This window comes from Capra hircus, chromosome 13 (genome assembly GCF_001704415.2).
Source record: "Capra hircus breed San Clemente chromosome 13, ASM170441v1, whole genome shotgun sequence".
Classification (NCBI taxonomy): Eukaryota; Metazoa; Chordata; class Mammalia; order Artiodactyla; family Bovidae; genus Capra; species Capra hircus.
In genome coordinates, this window is record NC_030820.1 from 57,395,479 (window position 1) to 57,412,138 (window position 16,660).

The following is a 16,660-nucleotide window of genomic DNA, read 5'->3' on the forward strand; positions in this document are numbered from 1 at the left end:
CATGCCAAGTTTTTTCTTTTTTTGGTTACTGTCATCACCAAGAATTATACATTGAAAAAAAAAATGGTTTTATTTATTTTATTCTGGCTGCGCTGGGTATTCATTGCGGCCCATGGGCTTCTCTAGCTGTAAGGGTAGTGCTTAGTTGCCCTGAGGCATGTGGGATCTTAGTTCCCTGACCAGGGATCAAACCATGTCCCCTGCACCATGGATTCTTAACTGCTGGACCACCAAGGAAGTCCCAAGAAATTCTGCAGTTTTGACTTGTATTTCTTCCCTTGATCCAAGCCTTTTTAAAGAGCAAATACTCCCCTCTAACTATTAGACAATGTGCTAGGATTAGGCATAGTTTTTAAATAAGTAAAGAAGTCATCCTGCCTGCACTCTCCTAATATCAGTATTTTGATTATTTTTGCATTTTCTCCTCCAAGGGCTTACTTTTTTTTTTTATCCTCCTGCATGGGTCTAATCATAATGGGATGCGGTTTCCTCCATCCGTTCATTTGTTCAGACAGCTTCTGAGTGCCTATTATGCGCCAAGTCTGGCGCTGCGTGCTGGGGATGAAGAGATGAGCAGGACAGGTTTTCTACCCGAGGAAGCTCGTCTGCGTGTCACAGACGTGATATGTCTTCATCATCTCCATATTTTTAATTTTGTTTTGAATGCTTAGCTTTCTTTCAGCGTTTTTCTTGTCCTGTAGATGCAATGAGCCTCATAAAAGGTGCAGTTTTATTTTTCTCTTGGTTTGTTTTCCCTTTGGATGCATTCTTAAACGTGAGGTTCTGCTGGGTCGGGGGGATCTGACAGTCTCGTTGACCTTTGTTCTGTGTCACGGTCACATATTTGACTCCAGAGCAGGGAGTCAGGGACTGTGGTGTGTTTTGGTTGTTTTTTTCTTATTTATTTATTCTTGGCTGTGCTGGGCCTTCTCCAGTGCGGGTGAGCGAGGGCTGCTTTCTAGCTGCGGTGTACAGGCTTTTTGCTGCAGAGCCTTTTCTCTTGTTGCAGAACATGGATTCCAGAGCGCAGGATCAGTAGCACAGGCTTATTCACCCCATGGCATGTGGGGTCTTCCCGGACCAGGGAACGAACCAGTGTCCCCTGCATTGGCAGGTGGGTTCTTAACCACTGGCCCACCAGGGAAGCCCAGGAACTGTGGTTTTGATCCTAGGCTCGAGTGTGGTTCCTGACACTCAGCCTGTGTCTCCTGAGGAGAGACACATGGCCAAGGGTGAGCACTACTTGCTGTCAGCCTCTGCTGCTCACGCACCCCCACTGCCCTGGGTCACTGCCCCCGCCCCGCCCCGCCCCGGGGGCCGCGCAACTGCCTTCTCGAATGGAGATGCCATCTGCTGGGATTTCCCACCACCCTGAGCTTGCCCGCCCTGGAGACCTCTGTCTCCTGACTCCCTCCAACCCTGCCTTTACTTCCTGTTGTTCCTCAGCTGCTCCCTCTCTCAGCCCACCCACCCTTTCGGCCTGTCTCCACCATCACTCTCCATTTTTACCCTGTGCGCTCTGCTCCCAGGCTCGCGGCTCTGCCCGCCCCTCCCCAGCCCGTTGCTTCTTCCATCCCGGTTGCCAATGGTGCGTTGATTGGTGCCATCGCAAATGTATGGGCTCCAATTGGCGCTGGAATTGTGGTGCTGCCCGCAGCCCTGCTTGTCCCTCCTCAGCTGCTTTTCACATCACCGTGGCAGCTCTTTCAGACCTTCACCACTTCCATCAAGCCTGTCCCATTCGCCCTGCCTCACCCCTGGCCCCTGACCTTGCCTTCCCCTTCCCAGAGAAGATAGCGGCCTGCAGTCTTCATCCGCTCTCCTGAGGAAGGGAACCACTGTCCACTTTATTCAGTCTCCCAGAACCACACCTGGGGACCGTCCACATCCTTCCTCCTCTCTCCTCCCAGGTCTAGTCGGACCCAAGTTTCCTTTGTTTCTGTGACAAATCCAAAACCCCGTGAGGACACCCCTCTGCTCCCGCCTGTCATCTTTGAACACAGAAATGAAATGCAGCCACAGTTTCAGTTCAGTCGCTCAGTCGTGTCCTACTCTTTGCGACCCCATGAATCACAGCACGCCAGGCCTCCCTGTCCATCACCATCTCCCGGAGTTCACTCAGACTCACGTCCATCGAGTCCGTGATGCCATCCAGCCGTCTCATCCTGGGTCGTCCCCTTCTCCTCCTGCCCCCAATCCCTCCCAGCATCAGAGTCTTTTCCAATGAGTCAACTCTTCGCATGAGGTGGCCAAAGTACTGGAGCTTCAGCTTTAGCATCATTCCTTCCAAAGAAATCCCAGGGTTGATCTCCTTCAGAATGGACTGGTTGGTCGGATCTCCTTGAAGTCCAAGGGACTCTCAAGAGTCTTCTCCGACACCACAGTTCAAAAGCATCAATTCTTCGGTGCTCAGCCTTCTTCACAGTCCAACTCTCACATCTATACATGCAACTTACTGAATAGTCTTCAGCCTCCTTACAGCCCTGAGGCACAGCCCAGCCTCCTCCATGGGCCGGCCGTCCCCAGCGCACTGTGGACACCGCAGGCAGCCAGTCCCTCCCTTCTGCTCATACTGACCTCCCTGCTCCTTCCACACCCCTCTCTTCTGCCCACAGCAGATACTACTCCCCGGCCCCTGCCACAGCCACCCTGTGGGCAGGCCCACAGGCCCCTGAGGAGGCAGAGACGCAGGTTTTGCTGCATGTGGCAGGGGGCATGCCAGCTCCCATCCGGCCTCTGCATTTTGGGCCTGCCTGCGGTTCTCTGTTCCTCATCAGGTGCTTTTCATGGCCACTGAACATGCAGTGACTCCTGTGAGGTATGAAATTCACAAAATTGGGCATGATAGCAGTATTATCACCATGACTGCTGCGATTGCCAAGAGCTGCAATTTCTTGAGCTCTCACCGTGTGATGTACACGGTCTGGTTTCCTCTTCCTACCCACTCCAGGGAGAACGGGCCCGCTGGGCGTTCATCTTTGCTTTAGAGGTGAGGAGGCCAGGGTGCCAATGTGGGCGCTCATGTGTGTTGGGAGTCCGGGCTCCTGAGGCCCATCTGGTGGAGGATGACTCTGGGATCGCCCATGGTGCTGGATATCCTAACCAGTAGTTTCCCTCCCATCCTAGGCTCTGAGCCCCTGATACCAGCATCTGGATTCTCTCTATCTCTGTGACTGGGCACAGGGACTGGTAGCTGGTGGGTTTTCAGAACTGTGTTGGCTGTGAACTCTCCCTTCGGTGATGTCGCTGTCCTGGGCTACTTGTCTCTGCTCGGGGTAAGAGACGTCCCACCCCCCTTTCCGGCCTGATGTCTTCCTTCCCCTCTTCGGTCCCGTCTCTTGTTCACAGCTTCTCAGTCTCTCCTGCTGGCTTTTCTCTTCTGCTTATAATCATACCTAAGGCTCCCTCCTTTTTGTGGCCTTGACTCCCGAGTGGGTGTACCGTCACTCCTTCAAGCATCTGTGCTACAGCCAGGACCCCCAAGGGGGCTCCTGATCAGGGCTCTGCTCTGCGGCTGGTGGTGCTGAAGCCAGTGAGAGGTCTCTTCCCTTGGACTCAACAAATCTCATTCTGAAATCTAAGGTTTTTACTTCTTTTCAAAAGCAGTTTTAATTTTTTTTAATGTTATAAAATATTTTAATCATGTCGGAGGATTATGTCATAAACACACATATATGCACTGCTCATATTTAGCAAATGTTAACATTTTAGAATTTTGCTTCAGACCTTTTTGTTGTTGTCATAGGTCACAGATATGGTGAGAACCACAGTGGGCCCTCCTTCACCCCGGTCTCCCTCGAATGTAGGAGACACTGCCCTGGCTTGGGGTGTCCCTCTCACGCAGGGCGTTATGGTCGCACCGCACATGTCAGAGTCCTTGAATAAGAGAGTGCATGTGGGCACCTGGACGCTGCTTATCAGCAGGTCCCTGACCTTGCCCCTCCCAAGCTCAGTGACTGTCTTTCCCTAAACGTGCCCCGCACCACGTGGAACTCAAATGCTCCAGTGCCCAAACCTGGAGAACCTGAAAGATGTTCTTTCATCTTCAATCTTATCTCTCCTGTTTTCTCCATCTTGGTCAGAGAGCCTGAGTCCTCTTTGGGTTTCTGGGACCACGTGCATGTAGGGGCACCTTCTCCTCTCTGTCTACCACCCCTGAGTCCAGGCCTGGTCAGAGTTAGAAGCGTCACTGCCCAGGAGCCCCTCCCCTGCTCTCGGCATCTAGAATCCTTGGGGTTTCAGCACTTTCACCTTCACTGAGGCTGAGAGGATCTTGTCACACCTCTGCTTTTCCTCCCTGGACTCCCTGCCACACCTGAGTGACCGCCACAAATATCAGTGGGACCCTGGCTGCTGCTGCTGCTGCTAAGTCACTTCAGTCGTGTCCGACTCTGTGTGACCCCATAGATGGCAGCTCACCAGGATCCCCCGTCCCTGGGATTCTCCAGGCAAGAACACTGGAGTGGGTTGCCATTTCCTGGGCAACCTTACCCATCTGATTTCCCTGGCCATTCAGCCTTCACTTTGCCATCCAGCTGCCACCCCCATGCTGTTCTCCGGGACTTCTCCACAGGGCTCATTTCTGCACATGAGTGTGCTGTCCTCTCCCCTCTTCTTGCTTGGTGTATTGGTTTCCTGGGGCCACCTGAGGACTATGTTGCAAACTGAGTGGTTTAGAACAACAGAGCTTTATCTTCTCACAGTCCTGGAGGCCAGAAATCAAGATCCTGGTCATGCCTGCTCTGGAGGCTCCAGGGGCTCCATTTCTGCCTCTTCTAGCCCCTGGCAGCTGCTGGCTTCCTTGGCTTGTGGCCGTGTCACTCCAGGCTTGGCCTCCATCTTCACACGGCCTCTCTCCTCTTGCGTTTCTCTCCTCCCATCTTTCTCTTCTGGAAACCCCTGTGGTACAGGTGATGACGTGCCCACCCTGATGACCTTGGGTGACAGTGGGATCATCAGCTTAGTCACATCAACAAAGAGCCTTTCCTCAAATCACCTTCAGAGATTCCAAGGTTTGATGGGGACAGAACCTTGGGGGCGTCACCCTTCGCCCTGCCACCCTGGCAGGCTTCTCAGTGCCTTTGACGTCTGGCTCTGCCCCTGCTTGGGGTCTCCCCCTGCCACGCCGGGCTGCTGCCCCTGGCCTCTCCGCTGCCATGTGCCACTTCTGCTTTGTGGTCTCTCCTGTCCCCACTCTTGGCACGTGCTAGACACTCAGTAACTGTGTGACACCTCAGAGTGATTGACGGCTTTCCCTGCCTGTAGTCAGATACTGAGTACTGTCACGGGTGCTGAGTAATACTGCTGGGGCTTCCCTTCCTGCCCCTACCCAGTCCCCCTGGCTTGTTGCAGCGGCTGCCTTGCTGACCTTCCTGTCCCAGCCTTTCATCGCCGCCACTGCTGGAATGATGTTTCTAAAACACTGTTTTCAACACCTGCTCAGGAACTTGGATGTTGCAGCCTCTGGGGCTTCAGTCTCCCAGGCTTGGCCCCCACCCCCACCTTATAATCACCTGCGACTCTGCCTGGCACATTTCTGGGTCCCGTTGCTGTTTTCCTGCTCTCTATCACTGTGATGAGCTGCCTGTTTCATTACTTGCTCCACAAATTGGAGCTTCCTGTGCTTTCATGTCTCCAAAAAATTCTCTTTCCAGCTCCTTAGGAGCCCTCTGAGCTCTGGTGTCTGCTCACCTGGTGCAGAGGACAAGGGGCAGGTAGCCCCCCGGCCCCCCCCACCCCCAGCTTTCCCTTCTCTGGCCTGAGGAGCATTTATGCTTGTGTCCGGCCCCGGGGGGCAGATCCTCCTGGCCCATGCTTTACAGAGTGTCTGGGGATGGCGCTGCCTTTCCACCCCTATGCCTGCATGGTACCCCCCACCCCCGGTTCACTCTGCAGTGGGAAGACAGACATCGATGTGTCATCATACAGGGAAAGTGCGTGTGTGCGTGTGTATGTGTGTGTGTGTGTGTGTGTGTGCGTGCGCATGTAGAACTCTTGTGTAGGAGATGTGAAGGCGGAGTGGGGCCTGGTTAGGCCATTAGAGTACAGCTGGGGAACCTGACCCACAGGGGGTTGTGACCTGTGACCTGAGTGCTGAGGACCAGCAGGTGCCGTTGGCAGCCTAATCTAAGGCCTCAGGGAGGATGGGGGGCAGAAGGAGACCTGCGAGCCTCAGGGGAGCAAGAAGGGGCTGGCTCGGCACTCGGTTTAGGGAGTCTAGTCTTGATCCTGGAAGCGCTTGGGCTCACACTGTGCTGCCCCTTTTCACCTCTTCCAGGTTAGAAAGTCAAGTCAGGAGGTGCTGTTGATGCTGCTGGAGCAAGAGCTCATCTTTCAGCACGACATTGAAAGTAAAGTGTGCCCAGTGCTGCGGGTGTCATGGGCCCCCAGCGGTGACAATGAGTACAAAGCAGGAGGCATGAATGTTAGTCTGTGTGGGAACAGCAGCCCCATGTCTTTGCCAACTGTCCCAGAGCTTGGCGTGAGTGTGACTTTGAGCGTCCTGTGCATACAGTGGTGACCAGCACTGTTCCCATAAACAAGGCGGCTGGCAATGCAGACTCGGTCAGAGAAAGTTCACAGTTCAGATTCAAGTGATTATCCTTATACCCAGTTGTTTCACGAAGGCAAAGCTTGGGACTTAGCGTGATTCTGGCAGAGGTGAGGAAGCTGGCGAGGTGCTGAGGTTTCTAAGTAAATCCTTGAGCCACCTGGGATCATGGGCCCCTTTTCCCAAAGTGAAGACCCGAGGTGGTGTGGGAGATGCTTTTAGGTGCTAGTTGGACAATTTTTAAAAATGGAATAGACATGGATATCTGTTTTATAAAGTAAGATGAGACTGAACTGGGCATGTCAGCAAATAAGAAAGAGTCTCTCTGGAGAAGGCAGTGTCCTGTTCATCACAGTTTGGGAAACACTGTGATATCTGTGCTTTTACCAGTAAAGGTATACAATGAAAAGATGAGTATAAGCACTGACTGTCTTCTGCTTTTAGTAGCGAAGTTTGTGGTATCCTTGGGTTTGTAGGATTCTACACCCATTATGAGGTGATTATATAAGCAAGGACTTTCTCCTTGCTTCCAGAGCCCTTATTCACAAATGAGCTGCAGAGGAGGCAGTGCTGTCCTTCACTGGCCACCCTTGGACTAAGAGCCCAGCTTGTCCTGCGCTTATCCCTCATGGCTCGGGGGAAGGTCATCCAAGGCCACTGTGTATTCTGTAGCTGCTGCTCCCTCCCCAGGGACTCTGGTGGGTGGTGCTGCACAGTCCATCCCTTTGTGTTGGCATCACAGAACCAAGGGTGATGCTAGAGATAAAGAAACCACCTGCCAGTGCAGGAGAATCAAGAGATGTGGGTTCAGTTCCTGTGTTGGGAAGATCGCTTGGAGGAAAGCATGGCAACCCACTCCAATACTCTTGCCTGGACCCCAGTGGGGTACAGTCTATAGGGTTGCAAAGAGTGGGACACAACTGAAGTGACTTAGCATATACACACAGCACAGAAGTAAATAGCTCCAGGATTATTCCAGCATTTTGAGGGACATGCACAAGGATTTTAGAAAATCTTAAGCTTTAATTATGAGTACATTAAGATACAGTTGTTTCCTTGGTTGCAAAAGAATGATGTTCAAGAAAGGAATTCTAGGTCAGAAACATTACACACCGTGGAGCTAAAAATTTGTAATACAGCATCAGAACATTCAATCATCATTCTTCATTTATGTAAAAGTTGTTCTCAACTATGAGTTAAAAGTCCAGCTTTTTAAACTAATTTAATTTTTTGCATAATCCATATGTTTATAAGATGAATCAGGCTGAAGAATAATTGATTATTAAAATTCAAATTCTCCAGGGTTCTTTTATAAATTTCAAGTTTCCCTGTAAGAAATTAAATTTATTTTGCAAAGTGAACCTAGATAATATCATTTAGTTGGGATATCTGGCAGCTGAGTGGTGAACTTTGCCAATTAGATCTTCGTTTTTTTGTTTGAAAGTTGGCTAGGAGAGTTTCCAAGGCTACAACTGACAACCAAATACCTTATCCCTAAAGACTGATAATAGCATGACAAATAATTCTAAAGGCATTTTTGCATGATTTTTATTTTGTTTTGTTTCCAGCCACTCCATTCTTGTCAGCAGTATTCTTCTATTTTTTTTTTTTTTTGTGCGAAAATCTTTGGAAAATATAATGTCTTCAAAAAGCTCTCTTCACATGTCACTTGCAGAACAAATCAATTCACATAAATTGTATTTTTCATTCAAAGTGGGTTGCCGATTTCATAACTTGAAATGTGCAGGCTTTTAAATGTGGCTGCAAAAAGCAAAAATGATCTTGACCTGTGCCCAGGTGGAGGCACATCTGCATTTTAGAGGATTTCTGGAAGGCTACCACTTCTCTTCCCTTGGAGCCCCAACGGGAGCAGGACTTTGGGGGCCTTGCCTGGCCTGTGTATACCTGGGTTGGACTCAGAAGCTCCCTCCCTTGTTCCTTGGAGGCCAAGAGTCTAGGAGCAGTCTCACTCCTTAGGACCCTGGAGCCGTGGAGCACAGAGATGCTGTTCTCTTTTTAGCGAGGAAATAACAGTAGGATAGGAGTGGATTTCATTCTTCAAGGAACAGAGACCAAGTGTGTGATTGGCAGAGCTCCCTGGGGAAGACAGGTTCTCATTTAGCCAGCCTGAGTGACACCTTGAACACTGTGGCTATCGATGTGTGTTTGTGAGGAGGTGAGAGGAGAGAAAAGAAGCGAATTGCAGTGCTCCAATGTTCTTGTGTTTTGGGCTTTCTTTGCAGTCACATGGTGTGAATATTGCTACATCCGTGTGTTCACAAACACATGCACTCTTGGAACAGTGCTGTTTTGAAAAGATTGCTTCTGCTCCGAGGCACCTGCACGCCTCCATAGACAAAAACGTGTGTCTGTTCATTAGACTTTACATTCTCTCTGGAAGTTACAATCAGTTGATTCTGATGCCAGCAACCGTAGTGTACACATGACTGGGAGTATCAGAGCGCGCCAACTGGACGCGTTCTGGGCATTTTAAAACTGAGTTATGCAGTGCAGATTATGTGTACTATGTGGTGGCTTCCTATGTCCTGGTTTCTCACATAAACGTGGTTTGTTTCGTGAAGTCTGTCCAATATGCCAGGTGACATTAGCTACTCCCTCCTTCACACAGTCGGAAGACTGGGCTCCTATCTGTCTTGTGTCATTTAGCAATCGAATCGCAAACGTCATTTGTTTATTTCTCCTTTGAAATGGTGCACTTCTTAAACACAGGTGGCTTTCTATCACCAGCACCCAGCACAGTGCCAGGCCCAGAGTCAGCACTAAATAAATGTTAGTTGTTGAATGAATGAATTGGTAAAACCTGGAAGCGCCGTATCCTGTAATTATATCTCGACAGCATAAACAGGCCACCGGAGACCAATTACAATTCCTCTTGTTTGCAGGAAGGCCATTAGCATTCTGAGATTATAACTAATTGTCAGAAGCCTATTTTTCTCTCCCAACACGTTTTTGCATTAAGGCTTCCTCATTTTTTGTTGTCATTCCTATTTTTAAGCTCATTTTTATTTGTGCATTCATTTAAAAGGAACGTTGCGGTTCCCTACTGTAAAGAATAGCTGGGTCCCAGCAAAAACCTGAAGGTGGTCATTCCACACACGTGGTTCCCAGGGCCAAGGGAATGTCATGTCTCGTCACGCGGTGTGCTGACTTTCTAATGATTGTGAATTTGTTTTGTACGGGCAGTAATAAGGTCCTGTGGGTGTGGCCAATGGAGAGAGTGGATGGAGATGCCGGCCTATTGCCCGTTACCCTGGATACGGAGCCTCATGTCTCATTTCTGTGGCTGTCACTCTGTGCAGCTCTGCTGAGCACCAGATCAGCAATACGTGTCTCCTAAGTCCTGAAGACACACCCTTCTCCTTATTTGAGTTGTGGGGCTAGTTCCCTCTCCCCCGCCCCACCCCATTTGCTTCTCTTTTGCCTCTTGTCTGCTGGGTGCAGATTCCAAATAGAATAGCTGGTGAACTGCTAACCAGGAGCTTGCTTGGCTATAAAATACATAAATAAATAAAGGCAGTGCTGTGCAGTGGGCAGAGCAAACGAGTGATGGGAAGCCCTTCCTTCTTTCTTCTTCCCCTTTTCTTTTCTTTTCTTTTTATTTTGAGGAGGATGGGAGAGTTCTTTAAACATTTTTTGGAATAATTTTTCATTCTGTCTTAATTTCAAACTTGTAGAAGTGTTGCAGGAATGAACTGCTGTATACCCTTTGTCCCACTTCACCCGTGGTTTATATTTATCTCTGTTTGTTTAATCACATCCTCTTTCTTTACACATGTGCACACACCCCCACCTCTCTCTCTCTCTCTCTCTCTCTATATATATATATATATATACATATATACATGCACATATGTGTGTATATTTTTCTGAGCCACTTGAGAGTAAACTGGAGACAGTGTTTCCCCTTTACTCCTAAATACTTCAGTGGATGTTTCCTAAAAACAAGGAAATTTCCTCTCAAACATTCATAGTAGATCGATCAAAATCAGGCAGTTTAACCCTGATGCAATACTAATACGTCATCCACGGTTCATGTTCCAGTGTTGCCGTTTGTCCAGGATCACCCCCGGTACTGAATGGCTGCACGTCCTTTGTCTCCTTGGGCCTGGGATGGATGTGGAGTCTTTCTCTGAATTTTGTAACATGAACGTGTGGGAAAGGGACAGGGCAGTGCTTCCAGTGGAAGAAGAAAAAGTGAAAGTGTTAGTCGCTCAGTCGTGTCTGACTCTTTGCAGCCCTATGGACTGTAGCCCGCTGGGCTCCTTTGTTCATGGGGTGTTCCAGGCAAGAGTACTGGAGTGGGTAGCCATTTCCTTCTCCAGGAAACCTGCCTGACCCAGGGACTGAGCCTGCATCACTCACGTTGCCGGCAGATTCTTTACCATCTGAGCCACCAGTCTCCCAGTTTAGGCTCGTGTGGCGTTTCCTGGTGGCTGTAGAGTCCAGCTCGGCATTTTTGGTGGGAAATGTAGTGCTGTGCTCTTGTGTGTCACATGAGGGAGCCCAGGGCTTAGGTTTGACCTGATAGTGGTGATGTGAGCTCTGGTGACTTAGATGGAGGTGGTGTCTGCCCAGTTCCTCTGCGCTTCTGTTCCCCTCTGAATATAATAAGGGGAGTTACTTTGCAGCCACACAAGTTTGTTGTTCATCAAACTTTCACCCGCTCCTGTTAGCGTCCATTGATGATTCCAGCCGACATTGCTGTGAAGTGTCCCGTCTCCATTATTTGCTAACATTCTGTTGAGATTTTCACATCTATATTCAAAAGGACTATTGTAGGCAATTTTCTTTCCCTATTATGTTTTTGTCAGGTTTTAGAATCAGGGTTATTCCAGCTTCAAAAAATGAGTTGGGAAGTATTCCCTGCTCTTCTATTTTCTGAAAGATTTTGTTTAAGATTGGTGTTATTTTTCCCTTAATATTTCCCTTAAATATTTGTTAGAATCCCTCAGTAAAACTTCTGGCTGTAGGGTTTTCTGAGATGATTTTTGATGACAGATTCAACACAGATATGGCCTGTTCACATCTGTTATTTCATGTATGTTATTGGGTAAGTTGTATATTTTCAGGAACTTTTTAATTTCATCTGAGTTGTTAATTTATTGGGATAAAGTTGCTTGCAATATTCCCTTATTCCTTTACTCCCTGGGAAGATCTGCAGTATTATCCCTTCCATTTATAATATTGGTAATTTCTGCTGTTCATTATTTCCTTCCTTCTACTTACCTGAGTTCAATTTGCTTGTAGTTTTCCGGTTTCTTAAGGATAAATCTTAATTTTTCTCAATCTGGCTTCTTTTCTACGTTAAGGGTTTAAACCTATACGTTTAACGTTAGTGTCTTTGTCATGTATTGGCTCTTACTAAAAGGTGACTTTCTCTATCACTGGTAGTAATCTGTATCTTGCAGTCCACTGAGATAGTATGATTAATATAACCACTCCAGCATTCTCGTGCTTACTGCCCATCATAGTATATCAGTTTAGATCTGTTTACTCATATGTCTATATATGTCTTTACATTGAAAATGTTCTTCCTTTCGTTGGCACAGAGTTTGGTCTTGCTTTTATATCCAATCTGATAGTTTCTGCCTTTTAACTGGTGTATTTATCGCACTTATGTTTAATGGAATTATTGATATATTTGAATTTAATTCTGCCACTTTTTTTGTTTTCCATTGGTCTCGTTTGTTCTTCTGTTAATTCTTTCCTGCCTTCCTTGGGCTAATTGACTGTTTCTATAGTATTGCATTTTAATTTCTCTCTTGAAAATTTTCAAAAAATATGGTACCTTGCCGCAACACAGTTCCCTCAGCCCCCTCCTCTGTGCTATTGTTTTCACATACATTATGACATGTACATTACATGACAATCCCGGTAATAAGATATTATAATTTTTTATTTGAATGATCCAACCAGTCCATTCTGAAGGAGATCAGCCCTGGGATTTCTTTGGAAGGAATGATGCTAAAGCTGAAACTCCAGTACTTTGGCCACCTCATGTGAAGAGTTGACTCATTGGAAAAGGCCCTGATGCTGGGAGGGATTGGGGGCAGGAGGAGAAGGGGACGACAGAGGATGAGATGGCATCACGGACTCGATGGACGTGAGTCTGAGAGAACTCTGGGAGTTGGTGATGGACAGGGAGGTCTGGCGTGCTGCGATTCATGGGGTCGCAAGGAGTCGGACACGACTGAGCGACTGAACTGAACTGAACTGAAGTTTTAGAGCAAGTAAGAAAAGAGAAAAAAAATTCATAGCCATTTATACCCACATTTTTACCATTTTTGATGCTTTTGTTTCCTTTCCTTGGTCTGAGTGTCCATCTGATGTCATTTCCCTTCAGTCTGAAGAACTTACTTTAGTACTGTTTTTAGTTTGGTTGGCTGCTGACGAAATCTCTGTTTTCACCTGAAAATGTCTCTTTTTTTTTTTGCCTTCAATTTTGAATGATAGTTTTACTGGATATAGAATTGAGGTTTGTTCTTGTTTTCCTTGCAGTGCTTTAAAGATGCCATCCTGCTGTCTGCTGGAGAGGCCAGCTGTCGTTCATCTCATAGCCCTGCGTAGAATATCCTTTTTCCTCTGTCAGCTCTTGAGACTGTTCTCTGTGTCTTTGTAGAATGGGTGTTTTTCCTGCTTTGTGTTTCTGAAACTCCTTGGATTTGTGTGTTGATGCCCTCCAGTTAATTTGGTCAGTTTTTGGCTATTGTTCCTTTAAGTGCTTTTTAAAATCTCTTTTTTCTTTCAGTCTAGGACTTGGATCACATAAAATTGGAACCCTATATTGTCCAGTTAGGTGTTTGAGTTTTTGTTTTTGTTTATTTTTTTAAAGTGATTTTTCTGTCTGATGCTCAGATTTGGTGATTTTCATTGCTCTTGAAGTTCGGTGACTCTTTCTGTCACCTACAATCTGCTCTTAGGCCTCTCCATTACATTTTTTTTTTTTAAACCATAGTTATTATGGCTTTTAGTGCTGGAGCTTCCATTTTTGACCTTTTTGTAGTTGACATATCTCTACTATGTAGAGATTCCCTGTATGTTCTTTATGCTTGTATTTTATTTTAATCCTTGAATATATTTATAAAAGCTCCCTGAAAGTCTTTGTCTGGTGCTTACAACATTTGGATCATCTTGGTGTTGATTTCTGTTGCCTGTTTCTTTCTTTACTATGGTTCACTTTTTCCTGTTAACACATAATTAGTTAGTTTTAATTGAATGTTGTTGTTGTTGTTGTTGTCTGACCAAGCTACTGTGTCTTGGTCAGAAGTCTTGATTCTTTTTTATTTCTTTGATGAGATTTCCTATCTGTTCATTTGTTATGAGTATTTTCCTTTTAGTTAATAGCTCTTTAAAGTCCTTTTAAAGTTCACTACTTGTAACATCTGGATCTTCTGTGGATTTGTTTCTACTGACTGAGGTTTTCCTTGAATGTAAGTCACATTTCCCCATTTGTTTTTATGTATATGAATTTTTATTATCTAATGTGTCTTCTTGACGAAACAGTGCAAAAACTCTGGACTCTGTGTTTTTCCTCTGAAGAGTGTTGACTTTGTTCTAGAGTCTGCTCTCTCTTCAGCCCTCAGCAGCTGAAACCACACAGCTCCAGAAGCCTTCCAGCTATTGCTTCACTCTGTAAACCTTACCCCCTCCCCAGTGCCCACATGGTGCCGAGATCCACTGAGAGTTAGAGTTAGAGTTAGAGTAAGGTTTAATCTCAGGCAGGTGGGGGCTTTCTCTTGTCTAGCTCTCTTTCAGGATTTCTTCCTCACTTTCCAGCTGCTCTGGTCACCTCTGTCTCTGTCCTCTGACTTCTCAAGCCAATAAAATGGTAGCTTTTACTTTAAGTTCAGCTACCCTGCATGCTGGTGCAGAACGAGGGGTGCCCTGGGCAGAAAGACAGCAGCAGGGCATTTTGTATCCAAGGTCTGCTCCCTTTTAGTCCTGCCACTGTTTGGTGAGTCTTTGGTGATGGCCTGCAAGCCAGCTATTCCTATATATCCCACTTCACCAATATTTGGTTTGGGTAACAGGACTTCCCCTCTTTGAGTGTTAGTTTCCTCATCTGGAAAAATGAAGATGAATGATACTTATGTCATAGGTTTTGAGGAACGTGAAAGAGGGGAGGTACATAAGTGGTTCATGCATGTGTCGGGCACACAGTAGGCATCTGGTAAGTGGTAACTCTCAGGCTTTAGACAATCTGAGTAAGACTTGAAAACTGTTGGCATTCTATTGCTATAACTTGGCAAAATGCAAGAGAAGGTGTTCTCTGTTTTGACTCCTGGGGTGTTCTGGCAATATTTTGAATTTTAGCTTTCAGAATCTAGTTAGTGATCCATGTGAGATCTGTGCTGTGGTATCTCAAGTGACCCGGGTTTTTTCTTGTTGTTTGTAATCTGCAAGCTGTCGTCAGTGCTGAGCAAGAGCACAGTTGAATGCCTGCTGTTCCCTCAATTCTGTGAACTGTGTGGCTACGGGAAGCTCTTTCAAGTTCGGAACGTGGGATCATGTGGTTTCAAAACTCAGAAAGTTAAAACATTCAAGATCGATTCCTTTGAAGTGCCTGGACTTCCTCAGTAGACACAGTCTGGATGAAAAGTGTGGCCAGAGTAAACTGTGTAAGACACAGTGAATACCGCTGCCAGTTTTCCCTGCCACTCGGGGCCGTGGAGATCTGGGGAGGCACAGGAGGGAGGGACCTGCTGAGACCTGTTGGCTTGTGCTTAGACGCCCGGCCAGGCATGCAAGGCCTCTCACTGTCTGGGCTGAGGGGCTCTAGGACCCTCTTAGGTTTGCTGCCATTCTGACTGCACTCGGCTGCTCTGCCCTCCCCTTTGATGGCTGGTCACTTGGTCATCAGAGTCTTCCTTCTGAAGGCCATTGCCTCCCTACCCCTCTTCCCCTCCCCAGCAGCCTTCCCCTCCACCTTTCTGTGCAACTGCTCATCTTCTCTATGGCGTCTCCTCATGGCACGATGTGGAGCCAAGGAGACAGGGCTCATTTACCATGCAGAGAATATTAAGGGTCTCTTTTGCTCTATTGCTAACCAAATGCATTATGTATTGAGACAATTAGGAGCCAGAACGTCCTAGCATGTGGTGCTCAGTTGTAAATCTTCTGTTTCCAATGCAGCAAAGGCACCTGGGTGGTGCCGAGTGGGCGCTGGACTCAGTAAGTGCTTGTTAGCTGCCTGACCAGCAGAGTAATTGCTCTCAAGCTTCCTGCTTGTTGGTTTTCACAATTTGTTAAGACAAAAAGAAATCTGAGAATAATGAGCATGCGTTTTGCCTCTTTAAGGTGTGTGCTACAAATTTTGGTGATATTTGTCACGCTGTCAGACCAGGAGGCCCTGAACAATTTTTGCTACGTGACATTTTGCAAATTGTAATTGCTGACGCACATCTTAGGGCACTTTTGAAGTTAGTGGTAAAGTTTCGTCTTTATGAGTCTGTTGCTTTGGAATGGCAGCTCAATTTTGCATTCATCAGTTTCAGGTTTCTTGACTCCAGGAGCTGAGGTTTCTTTTAAGCACCGGGTGGCTGGTTGCAGGGTTGAGCGGAGCAGCCCCCGCCTCTTTCCTGGGGGCTCCTGCTGTAGCTTCCTCACTGGTCACTTCCCCCAGTCTCTTCTTGCTGTCTAAGCCACCCACTCTGTTCCCTCGTGACTGCTCTTTCTATAACACTGTTCCACCACCTCACTGCTGGGCTTCAGTACCTGTGGGACTTATCTTGGTTTACAGATTAAAATCCAGACTCCCATTTCCTCTCTCCCTGCCCCGGTACCTTCACAGGTGCTTTTCCTGTCTCACCTCCATCACCTCCCTTGGGTCTGATTGCTGCTCTAACCATTGGTCATGCACGTGAATCACGGGGAAGGTGAAAGAGGAGGTATTTTTGATAAAGTCCCTGGTGATTCTTGCCACAGCAGGGTGGAGAACCATGTCACCCTTTGGCTGGGGGGCGTTTCAGGGCCTCAAGGCTTTCTGCTCTTGCATACCGCCTCGCTCCCCCACTTCCCTGCTCATTACTACCCACTTCCTTCCAGAGGCTTCCCTGCCTGGGGGTACCCTGCTCAGAGTTCACACCCAGC

The 16,660-nt window shown here is 47.3% G+C and overlaps 1 protein-coding gene across 12 annotated transcripts in view; it reads left to right on the forward strand.

The window, feature by feature from the left end:
• Positions 1-16,660, forward strand: part of LOC102191534 — a 71,915-nt gene that overhangs the window by 35,976 nt on the left and 19,279 nt on the right. Inside the window, exon 1 of one of the 12 annotated variants that reach the window (XM_013968773.2) lies at positions 14,980-15,189. The exons of the other annotated variants lie outside the window; for them this stretch is intronic. The gene's annotated coding sequence lies outside the window, so the exon portion shown is untranslated. Of the gene's footprint in view, positions 1-14,979; positions 15,190-16,660 lie in introns of those variants that run through there. 12 annotated transcript variants of the gene reach the window in all.